This window comes from Pseudopodoces humilis, chromosome 16 (genome assembly GCF_049639895.1).
Source record: "Pseudopodoces humilis isolate 2021_Gansu_Grassland_sample_001 chromosome 16, ASM4963989v1, whole genome shotgun sequence".
Lineage (NCBI taxonomy): Eukaryota > Metazoa > Chordata > Aves > Passeriformes > Paridae > Pseudopodoces > Pseudopodoces humilis.
The window spans coordinates 15691273-15708009 of NC_142215.1; the positions used below are offsets into that span (position 1 = coordinate 15691273).

Consider the following 16737-nt stretch of genomic DNA (forward strand, 5'->3'; position numbering starts at 1 on the left):
GCCAGAGTTATCAACTCCTCTGCTATTCAAGACAGATTTGCATATCCAAGGCCACCCGAGGCAGAGAAGGCATTTGGAGTCTGGTTTTTGTTTTTTTTTTTCCACAAGAACACATCAGGGAGCTAAGAAAAATAAGAAAAATAAGGAAACTCCGAAAAAATACAAGTAACTACTGAAAAGAAACCCAACCAAACCACTATAAAACCTTGTGGAGGGGAAAAAACCTTCTGTTCAAGAATTCATTTCTTGAAAAAAAAATATTTTATACATAATTTGCAAATACCATTTTTAAAGAACCTTCACTGACAGAACTTGGCACAAGAGCTGCAGATTAGCATCCATGCTGCTTCTGTCTATATCTTAATATGAAACAACTTCTCTGGATTCAGGAATTAAGGAGGATGGAGCAGCCAGTCTGCAAACAAGTCAGTCACTTTCCCAGCAGTCTCGTCCCAAACACACAGACACAAAGCCCCAGTGGTGGGTACACGGTGCATCGACACTGTCATTAATACCTACTCTGGTACTATTGCAGAAATGTCACTGCTAAAAGGGGTGAGGCTCCAGCACAATCCATCCCTAATCACAGGGCTTGTCTTCTTACAGATATAACACTGGAATTAATAGATCTCACGATAGCAATGCAGTGCCTGCGGAAATTACTTTTACAAGTGTTCTCAGGAAAATCACAATTAATACAAATACACTTAAAGTTAACTTTATGTATATCACATACATAGCAGGAATGTGCATGTAATCTACAGGATGCTCTGGAGACTGTATACACTCAGTACTTCTATTAACCACACACACACACACGCTTGCTTTAGTCCAAGACTGAGCTACCTGTGCACTTCATTTTCCTGCACTTCCTCAGCAAATCCATTTTTAGTGCAAAAAGGCTGGCACCTATAATGGCATAAGAGCACTCTGGCAGATCAGGGTGCTATGAACCTGAGTAAAGACAGCTGAATTCCATTCCTCAATAGACAGCCCAAAGACCCTAAATACCCCATTCTTGTCTACTGCCCACACTGAACTGCTGTTTAAAAAAATCTTTTTGACTTCCACAGAAGATGATGTGTAATTTGTTCTTGATATAATGAATATTATAAAAAACTGTCTTAGCTAGATCTGAAACACTACCCAACTGCCCAAACCCAAACTATATATGTATATATATTTATACCATGCTACTGAACAGTTCTCAGCAAAAAGTGGTACACAAAGACATTTGTTTCAGCAATTTAAAATCAATGTTCTGAGTCTAAAGCTTTTAACCTGTGATTTGTTTGGACTAAAAAGAATAGTTGTGGATGCAACATTTTCATAAATATTTATCTTTAGCATGACAAACACTTCCTAGAAACCATTGGACCTAGTCATATCCACATTGCACATTAGACAATCCTTATTACATTAATTATTTATTAATTTATTTATGCATATTTTCCAAAGAAAGTGAGGAAAGTTTTGCTGAAGTAAGACTCTGAATTCAATTTGTATTAATTTATCAAATACAAAAATAGAGATTATTGTAGTGCAAAGCAATATGTGGTTGAGGAACAAGGCATAACAGACAAAAGTCAGAACAGTAGTCATGTGAGTCAATCTCCTGTTTTGGAGCTTTCATGTGTGTAGTTGTCTTAAACCAAATATTTTTGTTTCTTTTTATGTGTATTTTGAATTATGGGGTTTTATAGAGTAGTGGGAAACATTTTACAAGGGTTTCTCTATAACAGGATTTCTGAAAGAGTGCACTAAAACTATCTCCCACACAAAATCAAGCAGCCCCCCTACAAAGCCTCTCAAAATCACTGATCCACATGGTGCTGAAGTTGAAGAAAAAGAAGAAAGCCACCACCAAATATTCAGAGATCCATTGAAATACAGGTCACAGGTATTCATAGCCCGGCATGTGATTTCCATGCTTTCTTATATGCTAAGAAATATTAGTAAAAATGTCAATGCCAGCATAAAAGGAGAGTTTTGCTGTGTGGGACACTGGCTGGGAGCAAGTAAAGCAGCAGAATTCCCTGTCTAACCTTTCCACTTGCCCATTGCCACAAGGAGTTAAAGGCTGGTAGATACAAAAGAATGAGAAACAGCAGAACAGAGTAGAAACACAGATCAGCTCAAGCTTTTCCTCACCTATTTATATATCACCACATTTCTTCTCATAATGGCCTTTCTCACATGGCACATTAACTATTAATGTACTACAAAAATGAACCTGTTCCCTCTTAGAAGCTTCCCAGAATTGGTGTGACTGAAGTAAAATTCCTCCCTCGGTGCCCAGACTGGATTCTTCTAATCAGTTTCCTGTCTTCAGGATAGCAGTTGCTAAAAGTGAAGAATATGGCCTGTAGCTCCTATAACTAATTGGAGGGCAAGGCAGAAATGAAAATCTGATGGCATTACTTTGCAATCCTACAATCCATTAAGAGAAGCAAAACTAAAATTCATATAATTATCATAACTGTTTTTTTAAACCTATGAAATTACTTCAAAGTGAGGAAAGGTCTAAGTTCTATTCTTACTCCATCTGTTTCATATGCATTATGACTTTCCAGGTATTAAAAGACTCATTTTAAATGGCAGAGAAAAATTATTCAGTAGGGAATCTTGAACAAGAATATGCAAGTCACACATGAGGCTATTCTGCAGGAAGAGGATAAGCAAAGAGCACATATATATATAACACTTACTCCATGAATACTTAGCATTCTTTAAGGATAAAATTACATCATAGTGCCAGACAGTAAAATTGTGCAAGAGCCACAAGCCACACCTTTGGAAGTACAATGTCACAAACCAGACAATATTTAAGGACAATTTGGATCAGTTTCATGTCACGCAGCACTTTCTCTAAAACAAACCAGTTTATGGGTATAATGATGATATCTCACTGCTTTTTCTTCCATTTACAATGGTCAACTTTCAGAATAGTTGATTCTTTAGCCCAGATCTTATCAATGTACTGCTTTCTTTCCAGAAAATCTGAGGTAGAGAAGAAGCTGCAGGAAAATGTAGGTCCTGAAAGATTCTGTATGGCAACACCTGCCTTGGTTTGCTTTGGTGTCACTGTTGGGGCTTTTCCAGCCAGTGCTTTTCAAGGAATAGAATGATTATTTCACCCTTCCTGGACAGAGGCAACCTGCAATGATTAGGGCACTAATCACTTTTGTGATTATAAGGTAGACATTCAGAAATACTAATTCAAAGCCTTTATGAAACTAGAACTGTAGTTCCTTAATCATTTAAGGTCCTGTTGAAAAAGCTGTTAGAAAGGTACACTAAAAAGATCATAGATAACAGACAAGGTTAAGTATCATTATAACTTCCTTTAAGGCTGAGCTCAGTAGTCAGTTCTTTACCCCATGTTTTCAATACTACAGAGATTTCTTTTGCCAGGGTTGGTCAACTCTCTAATACTTTTTAAATTTCAGTTCCTAAACTAAATACACTAAATACCACCCTTCTCAATGGAAGTCAAGTTATTGGCTGTTGCACAGTAGCAGACATTTTTTCAGCTGATGTAAATCAACATGCTCAGTATACAGATGCTCACACAGACTTACATCTGTCCTGCATTTGGTATAATAATTTATTTGCTATAATACACTTTATATATAACACTTTTTAGCAGGTGTCCTTAAAAACATTATCTCACATAGATCTGTGAGAAAGAAGTTGGATTGAAAACTGACAAACAGTTGGAGGTTCTGAAATTGAGTCCAAAATACTTTGAGAATTGGTGAAGTGATAGCATTTCCATTTCCATATGCCCCTTTAGCTTACAGAAATGCAGGAACTTCATTTCTTTTTAATTCACTTTGAAAATATAAAGAAAAATATTATTTTGAGCCAATGTAAATACAAAGTCTCCCTATTTCTTCCCATCTCAAATAATTTTTATAAGCATTTGCTCAACAGCAACTAAATGTAGAATTGGGAGAGCTTGAGGAGAATTTGAAGAGATATGTAAAATTAAAGTCCTTCAGTTGTAATGTTATTTCAAATATTCAAATGTTCAAAGACAGTAACATAGCACCAGAAAATTAACTTCCTTAAAATTCATGTCTTTTCTAAGCTCAAATGGATTAGCAGCAGATTTGAGGTAATTAATTATAATTACAAGTTTCCTAGGGAAACATGGTATAATAGACTCATTAAGTGAAATGTTAGATTTGTTCTGTGTTTGATTCTCAGATTATTTTAGCACAGTGCAACATTAGCCAAAGTTTTTTGGGCCAGACACCTTCACTTAGGCTGAACAGTGGCTCCGTCAATGAATAGCCCCAACTGACTTCAAAGAAAACCCACTTGGGCCCTTTATTAGATATTTTCAGCCTATGAAGGTAAAATTCATTCCTTCTCAGTCAAATACTGTGGTGTCTATTGAATGAGTCAGTGGGAGCTTTTCTCTGGGAAGGACCATTGAATCTGCCTCACAGTTACTTCCTGATACTCTCTTCACTCTTGACAAAAGATTTACCACCTAACCAAATATCTAACTAAATAGCACCTGCACCGTTTTGAAGTAGTCTTTAAAAAGGGCTCAATTATATTTTTAATTTTTCAGCAATCTTCTGTTTGAATCTATTGCTAAGCAGAAGAGTGTTTTACATCTGCCTTTTGTTATGAAGACATAAATGCCATTGAGCTCCTTATGAACTGAATACACAGAAAACTCACGGCAGTCATTACTACATCCAGTACTTAGAGAATTCCACACAGCTATTAATAAAACTCCTCATACAAGCCACAGCTCTCAGTCTAGACAATGCCAGGAACACGAAAGTTGCCTCTTGATACATGCAAAAGATCCCCTCCTCTTTGATGCCCTTGTACCATTGTCCTCAGTTTGAAAGGCAAGGGAAACTGATGATGCACTTGCCAAAGAAAGTAGCTGCAAAAAATGAAGAAGTGGCTAATTAAAACAGAAAGGACTATTTATTTGATGGTCTTCTGTGCTCTTGGGAAGTTCTGACGCACAGAAGACAAATTAAACAACGATTCATTTCGTGTCTGTCCTTTGAGAACCATGCCCAGTAAGATTACAGATAGGATAGTGATAGGTCCAGCAGGGATTTCTACCAATTAAGCTTCTACACTCTAGGTGGGTTGAGGTGTTTTGTGAACCATGAGTTATTTTTGCACATTTCATGGGCTGCAGTGGATAGCCACAAAAGGGCTACATTAGGAGCAGTGTTACAGGCTTTGCTCAGAGCTATCGTGTGTTCCTGCAAGTCCAGACCTCTAAGAAGATTTCAGTGAGAAAACTGAGAATGCTTAGTTCTCTAATACTATCAAAAGGTTGATAGGTGCACTTTTAATAACCCAACCTTTCCATTTCTGCAATCAAGAGGGAAAAAGAAAAGATTACAAGGTTTAATTAACAACAGATGCAGGCAGGTGATGCCAGGTTTTGTCCTACTGAATATTTACTATTTTCTCCTATATGCCTCCTAGCATCGCAAGAAACTGTAACTCACAGTCTGTTTGTAGCTAAACCAGAACTTTCAGATTACCACCTTATTTTCTTAAAAAATGAAAGGCATAGTTTATATCTGTTCTACATGGAAATAACTGTAGTACTTTAGGTATTTATAGCATATGTTTTAGGAAACATCAATTCAAAAAACAATGAAATGAACAAATTTCAGGTGTGTCTCACAGTATTACGAATATCCTACTTTGTAGAGTGACAGTTTGAAGTTACACACACACAGAGGATTCAATAAAGACAGTTTTCCTTTGATAGTTGTACAAATCCACAGGAGCACAGCATAAATATCAATTTATGTATCCACAGACAATGTGATGTACATCATATAAGTGTGGCACTTATCTTAAACATCACATCCTACCTTTAGAGGACTACTCTCATAAGGCAATCCCCGTACTCTACCTTCCTTTTCCCTTGTGCAGTACAAAGACCTTTGTTTGGCACAGTAACATTTTGGCTTAGGTTTTAAGCATATTTTGAAGATCAGATGCTTTAGAAAAAAGGTAAACTTCATGCTATCGTAAAAGCACAGAATCTGGTGTTGTAGGCAAGACTGGAATACAGTGCCAAAATGGGAAAGAATAATGGAAGAAAAAAGCAAAGGTGCTTTGATGCAAAACCTATGCAATATGGAATATACTCTATCGAGAGACCAACGGAAACAAAAATTTGCAGATCATGGGACAGATTCACACAGTTGCCTTGATTTCAAATGTCTATGAGGAAAGCATGTGTGGAAACTATGAAAAGTAAAAAGAAAGTAAAAAGAAAGACTGGATAAAGCCACCCTGCCTGAAACAATCACTTTTTGTTTTTTAATCATAAAATACCATTTCAAAACAAATGACAGAATTTATTATTAAAACTTTGATTTTAACCATTCATGCGAATTGCCCAGTCATAATTTCCCCTTCTAAGACAGGCATTTTCAGATAAGAAACAGAAAAAAAATATGTAATTAAACAGGATATGTCTAAAATTTTAAATTAAAATTAAAACTCTTTCTACCTTTATTTTACCCTTTTTTTAATGCTAACTGAAATCTTAAAAAGCCTCAAGGATGATTTTCCGGTAAAAATAAGCCAAAACTACTAATTTTCTGTTATCACTTACTTCACACAGGCTATAGAAACATAGACACACCTCATTTTGTTGTCCTAAGGCCAGAAAGGGAACCTGCACATCTGCTTGGATCCATGTTTCACCAACTACCTGAAGAATAAACCTTCTGTCTCAGAACAGAGCTCTTTTATTAAGTTGATACATAAAACTAGGCTTTCCTCCAGTTAAACAACAACAATTTGTTTTAGTTTGATAGGTCTTTCTAAATAATGGTATCATCAGTAAACATCTGGCTTCTTCCTAGCAGATTAAGCCTCCAATGAGGAAAGTGTGTTTATAATTCTAATTTGAAACACAGCACATTAATATGCTGATTCTCATAATGTTTGCCTTAACCTGTTTGGAGAAATTATGACTACAAATATCTTGTACATAACACCTCTAAACTACCAGCTTGTACAAACACCATGAGAGCGGCTGCAGTCTCACACAGATGATTAGAACCACTTCAGAGGCAATCATGATTAGTGCTTTGGCTTGAAGCCATATTTTACACATAAACAAAGCATCTGTTTCTGAGTTCCTGTCCCAGGCTAATAGACCCACCCCCACTATTACTAATAAGCTCATTCAAGAGAGCCAGATGGCCTATCTGAGACAGCCCCAGCTTCATCCTGAGCAAGGCAAATCAGAGACATGGAAGCAGAGCTGGCTCCAAACTGTATTTCCTTGGGATACAGCAGCCAGTAAAACAGGGTATAAACTGGCTCCACTAAAAAAGAATACAAATGCTGGTACCATCCATTATTTAGAATTGGTGGGAGGCCAACATCTGCCCCTCCAGAAGATCCTTTCATGTAGGTACGGTGAAGGAAGATGAAAAGTACAGCACACTTCTGCAGGAGTTGATGTGCAACGCTCACCATCCCCATCCCTTGTGGGGTTTTTTGCGGACTTTGCAAATCCCTGCCTGCAGCCAGGCATTCCTGCTCAACTGTCTTTGCTGTACATTGTGTGTACTTGACAATTGGGTGGTTTTACATATTTAATAAAGTGTCATGTTTAATTAGTAGAGCTGGACTCTAAAAAGGAGCTTGTGCTCCTTAGCAGCAACACAAAGTGTTGAGAACCAAACACAGCACCACTTGGCTCATCCAGTTCTAAGATCTCTTTTTTTAACCTTTGATCTAGGTCTTCATTTAACTAGTTCAGTTTATAAGTAGATTACAGTCAAGATGCTCCACAAATCAAGGAGTTGATTCTGCAAGGAAACCCATAATTGACCTAGCCTAGGAAGACTCCTTATGTTTTATTCCAAAGCAAAGAGATAGGCCACAGTTAGTGACAGGGAGAGATGGCCATTTAGGTCACCTGCCCCAGCCAAGCACGTGTATAAAGAGAACCTAATTTCCCCCCTTCCACTATGACACACAGAGTACTTTTTTCTACCGTGCTGACAACTGAATTTCAGCAGAGTCTGTGTCTGCATGAACTATCAAAGACAATTTACTATACCAGGAGCAAATGAACTTCACTCTAAGAGCAGCAGCAGGTCACATCACCCCTGAAAATGTAAGGAAGTTTTGCAGAGATGAAGTCCTTTCAGAACAGCACGGCCACAGTGAGCATCCTTCTTGTGTGCTACTATCCTGAAGCTACAGACAAAAAAATCCTTTACTTCTGTCTCACGGGGATACCAGCAGAGTTGCAAAGATATAAACCTCCCCAAACGCAGCTCTCCTCCCCCTCCCCTCACCATCAGAGACACAAAAGTGAACCACACTGTGAGAGGAAAAAACCTTCATGGAAATGTGCTGAAACAATTGAGGCCTGTCACTCCTCTTCATTAAAGGCAGGTTCCATGGTAGTTACTGAAGCTCTGTGGGATCTCTTGGGATAAAAGCCAGAATAAAAAATGTGTAAAGTATTGTTCTTCATGTCTTTTTGCCATGCTGCCAGTCTTGTGAGCTATGCACAAAGGGCATTCCTTGAATTAAAGGAAAGCTCTGAAGAAGTCACATTTCAGTGCCCAGGTCAGATGTGATCCCCACTCTGTGCCAATGCCCACACCAGCAGCTGAGAACTCAGCCTGATTTTCCTCAAGGGCACAAAAGATTTAGTCAAAGGTGCATAATCACAATTGTCCTTCTACTGCAAGGATATCAGCTGTTTTTACTTCAAGTGATTATTACAGTGCAGGTAACAGGGGTATGAGATTTGAATACAAAAATGCATATCTAGAAATGTAAGAATGCACTGCCTTATGCATATGGAAAGAATGACACGTATGTTCCAGGTTTTCTCTCTTCTTGTTTTGAATTGCACTACACCAGTCATTTTGTAGGAGTAAAAAGGGTGGTGTTACTGTTTTTCTCGCTGAGGGATAGAGAGAAGGGCTAAGTAGAATAAAGGAGAGAGGAAAAGTGATCAGAAGCAAAACCAAACCCCTTGTTCCAAGAGGAAAAGCAAGTACACGGTTCTCACAAGCTTCATGTAATTAACAAAATGCATAGCAGTGATACCAAGCACTGTCCGCAGCAGGTATTACTGAGACCAGTATTCTCTTACAGGCTGTACCAAATAAAGTTATTCTAAATAAATCTTGGGGATTAATTCTACCGTCTGAGAAAGGGTAACAGGTTTCCTGGTTTAACAGGACAATTGGGAATGAAGTCTTAATCGAGCAAAATATCATGTGTCCAGAGCAGCCCATTCCAAGGGACACTAATGGAATTGGCAAAGTTTTTACAGGAATTCACATCTGCAAGCCAACCTCAGTCTGCTGCCTATGGGGGAAAAGGAAAAAAAGAAAGCCCTTTGTAATTTTGACAGACTATGATGTTCTCTGTATCACATCTGGACAATTTCACTCTGACAAAGAGGTTTTCCTCCTCTGCCACAGCACCCTGCTCTACCAAAGAGAATTCCCCCATGGTGCCACTCGGTCTTTGCTTCCTCTAACACTGATCACGAGATCTTATCAATTTTATCACAGCATAGGGATTTTCAATCTAATAAAAAATCTCAATGTGTTGCCATTTTTCAGAGAAGCCTTCAGATGTTATTTCCACTATTAATCTATTTGAGTAAGAGCACACCAGACATATCGGGAAACAGTGTGAAACATGCACTATTACTCCTTTTAAGCTGAAGACTTTGAGATCTCTTTGCTTATTACTCCCCACCAAATGGTAATGCACAATTTATTTAATGCCTACTCTGTGTGTGCTGAATTAGTTCACAACGCTGCTGAGTGTCCCTTGTGAGCATGTGCTCCATTTGCACATGTCAAGCATCCTGGTCTATTTAGTCCTATCCCAACTGCTTAATGTCTGAAACAGAAGCATCCACTACATTCTGCTTGATCTAAACAGATAATTTAATACCCTTGGACAATAGGGACCTGGTGTTTTGGTAAGCTCCCACGGGCTTAACTATCACAAAGAAGAGATTGTTGAATACACACACACACACACACACACACACACACAAGAGATAGGAGGCAGATCTTTATGACCCACTGATTATTCTGTCAGTAAGTAGCAGCATAAATCTAACTCCTGACCTAACAAAATACTATTTTACTTCCTTTTACTCTATATTTTATCTTTTATAGCCAATAAAATATTAAACATTACAAAAGGTTATGTTCTCACCAATATTTTCGCTAAATGACAGTAAATTCCTAGCTGAGCCAAGCAGAGGTTTCAGCAGCAGCTATCCTGACTTCGCTGGACACTCTTCCTGCAATTCCCTCTGAATACTCTGGTGCCACTAATACTGAGAAAGCCCATCTGGAAAATCTAACACTGAATTTGAATCAGTGTAATGACCCTCTTAATGATTTAATGGCAAATCCATACACTAATACAAAGCTGAGCTCTTTTCCTATGATCTGGTGTAGTATTTACCATGGAAAGAAAATTCCTTCCTTAACCTTGCCATTTTAAACATTCCCAAATATAAGTATCAGTATTAAATATCCCAAAATCAGTATCAGCCTTCTTAACTAATCTCCCTGAGCTTTAGATCATGGCTCTAGGCTTGTTCTCATTTTTTTACCCTGTGAGTTAAGAGTAGAAAATTAAAAGAATTGTAGATTAAAAAAAAAGAGAAAGGAAAAAAGAGAAGAGATGAAGGTAGTTCAGAAGGATCAGCAAGGGAGCAAACTACAGCTTTAATCTGCCCTCAAAGCAAAGCACTCCATTTACCTGGACTATACATGTACAAAAACCAGATAGATTGGAAAACAGTTCTGAAAGAGTGATACACATCTTATAGTCCACTGATTTGGGAGAGAACAGCAGAGCATGCAGTTGTTTAGAAACAGATACAGAAAAAAAACCCACCCAGGACCACCAATGACAGAAGACCCACTGCATATTGGCCAAAAAGCATTGGAATGACAGACAGGACAGTTCTCCTATCACAAGACTTCCCCAAGTATTTCAGCCCAACAGGTTCACTCATACACCAGCTGCTCCGTTTATTCCACAGAACATTGTATGTTGAACTGTGCATTCTCATATCTTGGCTGCCTCATCCCAAGTTTTCAGACTCACTCTTGCCCTAGTGCAAGGTAGGACCAAGACTTGCAGCTTGGACAGCTGTGAAAGTACTTGTCCACCTAGGGAAATAACTCAGATATACAGGCTATGAAAATTGGATCAAAGCTTCAAAACACATTTCCCAGGCAGCATTAGAGCTGAAACATAATCATTAATGTTAATCAGTCCTGAAGAACTGAACTTGGGAACTGAAAACACTTAATGAAAACAGCTCATCAACTGCTGTAATAGGTTTGCTGTAACAGGAATTACTTAAAAATATAGGTTTGGGGGATTTTTAGTTTAAAAAGAAGAAATTAATCTCTAATTTAAAAGGAAAACTGAGAAACTGAGATAAACTAAATGACTTGGATAATGTCATATAATAGATGAGGAGACAAAAGGGAACAGCATTCAGATAATTCTGTCCCAGAGTGTTTATTTTTTTTTGATCAGTGAGTCCAAACTGCTGCCAGAGTAATTAAACAGAGGACAGTATACCTTGGTAATGCTGTTTCAAAACATGCGCTCATGCCTACACCTGAAAAATGTAGCAAATGATAACTAGTAGCTTGTTTGGGGGGAAGAAGAGGACAGCTATACTTATAAAACACATAAACTACTGTATTAATCCTGAATCAAGAGCACTTTCACAATCAATTAATTCTGTTTATAATTGGTGGCAACTTCTTCCAGTTATGATTTTTACTAAAACAATGAGATTTTCTGATGACATAAGAATATGTGATAACAAAGATTAAGCTAAGAGACAAAGAAAACTGGGATCAAAAAGCCAGGATGTCTGCAAGCCCAGTATCTGCCCTGTTTAGGAGAAACTCTGAACATGGTCACTGGGACACTGTCCTGGCTGAAGGGCCTGCAGCACTCCAGAATCTGATAAATGCCTGATGTTAGGAGGCACTCACACAGCAGGAGACTCAGACACTGAAAGGTGTTTAGATGCCTAATTCCCACTGCTGAAAATGACAGGTCTGGATCTTCCAGGACATTGGAGTGCTTAATGCTTTATATAAACTGCAGACACAGACCTGAATTTACAGCTGACTCAAGGCTCCAGCTGAGCATTCTACTCACTCAGGGAGGCCTTTACCAGACACATCACACCAGGACCCCAGTGTTCCTTTCCCATCTCAGGTTTTCCTTCCATAAATTGCACACCATATTCCCTTCTTTTTATTTTTTTTCTTTCTAATATTCAATCAGAAAAGATCAATCTGTGTAAGTAAATTATCTGCTACTTACTCAACTTCCTGTCCTTCTAAAATACAGTTCTTACACACAGAGCCTAGAGAATCAGTTCTGCAGCATATTCATCCAACATCAGGGTGTTTTCTGAGCTATGACCACCACTAATCCAAAACACCTGCCACACAATTGCTCAAAACAATTGAGAGGCAGACTGCAAATTTATTTCCTGTGTTCTCTTCTACTAAGTCAGAGCTCCACTCATATCACACAGTCTGAATTTTTTGTCAGTTCATCATTTACCTTACTGGAGTTCATTATTTTCAGCCTTGTGGCTTCTACTCTGTTCCAATTCCTTGTTTTAAAACACTGCATTAGCATTAGCACCAATTACAGATACAGCAGTTTATTTCTGAAATAACTGCACTTCTGATTTCTCTTCACAGTCCTGTCTCCATGTCTATGGCAAGAAATGGTGGCGAGAGAAATAACTTAAAAAGTCACATCCAATCTTATTAGTTTATTTTTATTTTCTTCTACATGGCACTCTCAGTCTAATACAGCTCATGTCCAGGCAGGTTTTGAAACAGGAGGATATCTAAGCCTGTTTTCTCAAAGTAAAATAAAACAGACCAAGACAGAAGAGGAACAGAAAAAGAAGAAAATTGTCCCATCTACCCACATCAAACATGTACCATGTGAGAGCTGAAAGCAACCAGAAAATAAAAAGCAGCTTTGTTTTGTTTTTCTGAGTGTGGAGGAAAAAAATTGGACTGGGAAAGGATTTAAATCACCTGTTATTAATGTATTTGCTGTACAATGCCAACTGTTGCTTTAGTGATGTATTTAAGCACATCATTGTTCATATATTTGTAATAAGTTAACTGCTATACCTTCTCACAAACAAAATACAATTTTCTATATATATTCACAGAAATCCTAAAAAATAATGGTAATTTAATATTTTTTGCAAAATGTTAAGAAAAATATTTTCCCAGAATACTTACCTGTGTTTAGTGTTTCACAGATATAAAATACTTTAATATTTGTTTTAAAATCAAATTGTATTAAAGCTACTTTAAATAAAACTTTCTCTTTCATAGAATGTAATTGCAAAATATTTGATAAGTTCAACATTTAATAAGATGCCTATTTTGTATCAGGTTTGAATTCATCCTGATTTTTGTACAGAAGTGATTAAATAGATTTAATGAGTACTCAATAATAATATTAAAAGCAGATTTTCAGATAAGTTCTGTGTATGCTTAGAAATAGCCTTCACAAGCCTTACATTTTATTTTTATCTTACAAATAAAACAATAAGTCAGTATAAACCAGCCAGCTAAGGACACCTGGCAGAGGAGAATATTGGCCACATTCCTTAGCTATTAAATTAGGAATCACAGCAATAGCCTGTGTTCCAATCAACCTCCTTAAAATAGCTACATACAGTGTTGATTGGTTTGGGTTTGTTGTGAGGTTTTTTTGTGGGTTTTTTTTTTTTGGTGTTCAGCATTAAATAGGACCTTAAATAAGCAATACTCAAAAGAAGTTTAATGAAAATCTTTTCTTAATCCTGAAAATGCATAGGATGAAAACAGTCACCTCACATAACTGAACAAATTGTTTCTGTATAAAAATTTTAAAAACATTTCCCATTGTGAACAGATCAGTAAAAGTGAGAGGAAAGGAGGGTTAATACACATTAATAAATTGAAATATTTCCTTTAGAAAACTACTTTCATAACACATATATTTTGTTATTAGCAAAGACAATGAAAATGCAATGATTGTGCAATGCCCACAATTTTTATATTATGAACATAGCAAAAAAAAGGGGGTTGTGTTTAATTTTCTACAGAAAATAACAGTGTACCTGGATCGAAGTCAGGAAGCAGCAGATAATTTCAAGATCAAAACCCCTTCCTTTAAAGAAAAGAAAAATCCTTTACACTTATTGTCACTATTAACCCACTCTTTAAAAAAAGTCTTAGTAGAAAATCTTTCCGTTACGGAAATTCACAACATGATTAGAATTTAAGAAATCGTTTCATTTGCCTACGCCTAAAGAGAGCAATTATTAAAATTGGTGAAATATTTCAGAGAAGAGAACAGGAAAAAATACTGGAAGATGAAACTGAATTTTTGACACGAAGGCTTAGAGTCAGGGAATGTAAATGTTTGGAGAGAGCAGAGTTCATATGTAGGGAGAGAGATTGCGGTTCTCGGTGTTGTTTTGTTTGGCCGTGGGAACAGCCTGGCGCTTTCTCCGAGCTCCCTCTCGTGAGCGGCCGCTGCCAGTGCACCCAGAGCGGCCCCGCAGCGCTCGGGGAGCCGCGGCTTCGCAGCGAATTAGTTCTTAGCCCCAAGGGACCTTGCAAATAGAAACGTCTGCTGTCAAACATGTCATCCAAATACGGCTCTTTCTCTAGAATGGACAGGATAGAAACAAAGAAAAGCCGGACACTCGATCCCGAGCCTACACCCTAACTCTGCTGCTCTAGGTGGTGCTTCTGAGGAGCTCAGGAGCTCATCTGTCCTCACTGCAGTGGGAAAAAAGCTACACTTGAGGAACAATCCCCATAAACAGTCAAAGCAGTGTTCAGAGAACAAACATTACCCATTGAGAAGTGAAATTATAGACAGCATTGTAATATTAAGAAGGTGTTTTAACAGCAAGGAGTCAAAGCTTTCATCTTGCAAGGAACCTTTTACTAGAATGTAAATGTTGTCTTCAGTTTTGGCTGAACTACATTTGAATTTAATTAAACCATTCTACATCTGATTCTCACTTGTAAAACATCTTGCATGACTCCTCATCAATGCACATTACTAATAAACTGTTTGTTTATAAGATGTTTAGGTGCTGTGCAAATGAAGGCAGGAATTGCTGAAAGGAACATGGCTTAGTACAAGCATGACAACTATTCTTTAGTGATGTTTTCTTACTCTGAATTGGACTGTTTAGATTCTGACCTAGAAAAAATCCTCTGAAATATAAATATGGGAATTCTGAAAGGAAAAGTAAAGTCTCCCTTATACACAGAACTCTCTGTGTTAGAAACATTACTACTTTCTTAGTAAATTTAAGTTATACTGGCCCAACAGTACAGTTCTTTAGCTCTATATTCCAATGTCTCTGTTAAACAGTAGGTCTGGTAAGAAACACATCAAATTAAATCCTATTGCTGCTATTTGCTGTGAAATTTGGGGTAGTTAAAGAAACAGTGCCAATGAAGTGTAAAACTTCTGGTTACTGTCTGTGCTATTGGAAGGGGAACACCAAAGAGCAAATACAAGAAACAGAATCAAGATCTGACCTGAAAAAATTTCTTCACAGATGCTTGGCACAACAAAGACAGGGAATAACAAACTTTAAGATTTGGGGTTTTTTTGTTGTTGTTGCTTTTTGTTTTGTTTTTTACTTCTGAATGTAAATAGGTCTTAGATAATGGTCTAAATTACATTATCAGCAACTGAAATTTTGTTAATTTTTAAACATATATTTAATTTTCCATGTAGGTATTTACTAATAAAATGTTGCAATACTGTCAAACATCATTCTTCAAGGTATTCCTACCTTTCAAAGTCTCAGAGACCTGATTTTTGCAATACACCATGGACAGGGACCCATCTTGCTTATTAGCAAGGCTGCAACCAAATGACAGGATCAACATCAGAGCTTGGAAATTTATATATATCTATAAAAATAGATTTATTCCTATCTAAAACATCAATAAGCCAGTAATTTAAGGAAAAAAAAATTGACAATACCAACAAATCTTCTAGATCTCACAGGAGACTAATTTACTTCCTAGTCTAAAATCAGTAAAAATAGTCCTGGCCTTTGAAATCCTGCTGGTTTATCTAACATGGTTTTGCTCTTGAAGAAAGACAGCCTGCAATTTTGAACATCCTGTGGCAGTGAGGCAGAGCATGCCAGCCATCAAATTCTAGTTTTCATTCCACTCACTGGAAAAATGCTTGCAGTTTGATTTCTGTTACAGGACCACATTTGAGCAAGCAACATTTATAGAGATGAGTTACCTAATTAGATTCAAAGAGTGATTTGCTATCTCAGCAATAGTTTTTAAATGTACAAATCTAGACAGAGAGGCATTTTGTAAACAGGTGTGGATGACACTGCTCCATCAGGCATTAAATTGGAGCTGCTCCTGAAAAATTGTATCATTTGTGCATTTAAATTACCAATGTTTTACCAACTGCAGTGTTTTCACACCAAATATTTTTTGTGGTCTACAGCCAATGATATTTAAGCAAAATCTCTCACCCTTCTAATAGAGGCATGAAGCTCCTGTGTGCTTCTCATAGTTCTGAGGAGATCAAAATTATCTCTGAGCAGTAACCGAGCCCTTGAAACAGGGCTACAAACCAGATAATGAGAGTGGA

General features: G+C 37.4%; 1 long non-coding RNA gene across 1 annotated transcript; it reads right to left on the reverse strand.

Annotated features, from left to right (window-relative positions):
- Positions 1-1477: 1477 nt before the first annotated feature.
- LOC148183032 (uncharacterized) lies at positions 1478-16698 on the reverse strand. The gene is made up of 4 exons (XR_015773961.1): positions 16619-16698; positions 15908-15978; positions 14204-14253; positions 1478-3157 (listed from the first exon to the last, which is right to left on the reverse strand). It is a non-coding gene; the product is annotated as an uncharacterized LOC148183032 (long non-coding RNA).
- Between the last annotated feature and the right edge of the window lie 39 nt (positions 16699-16737).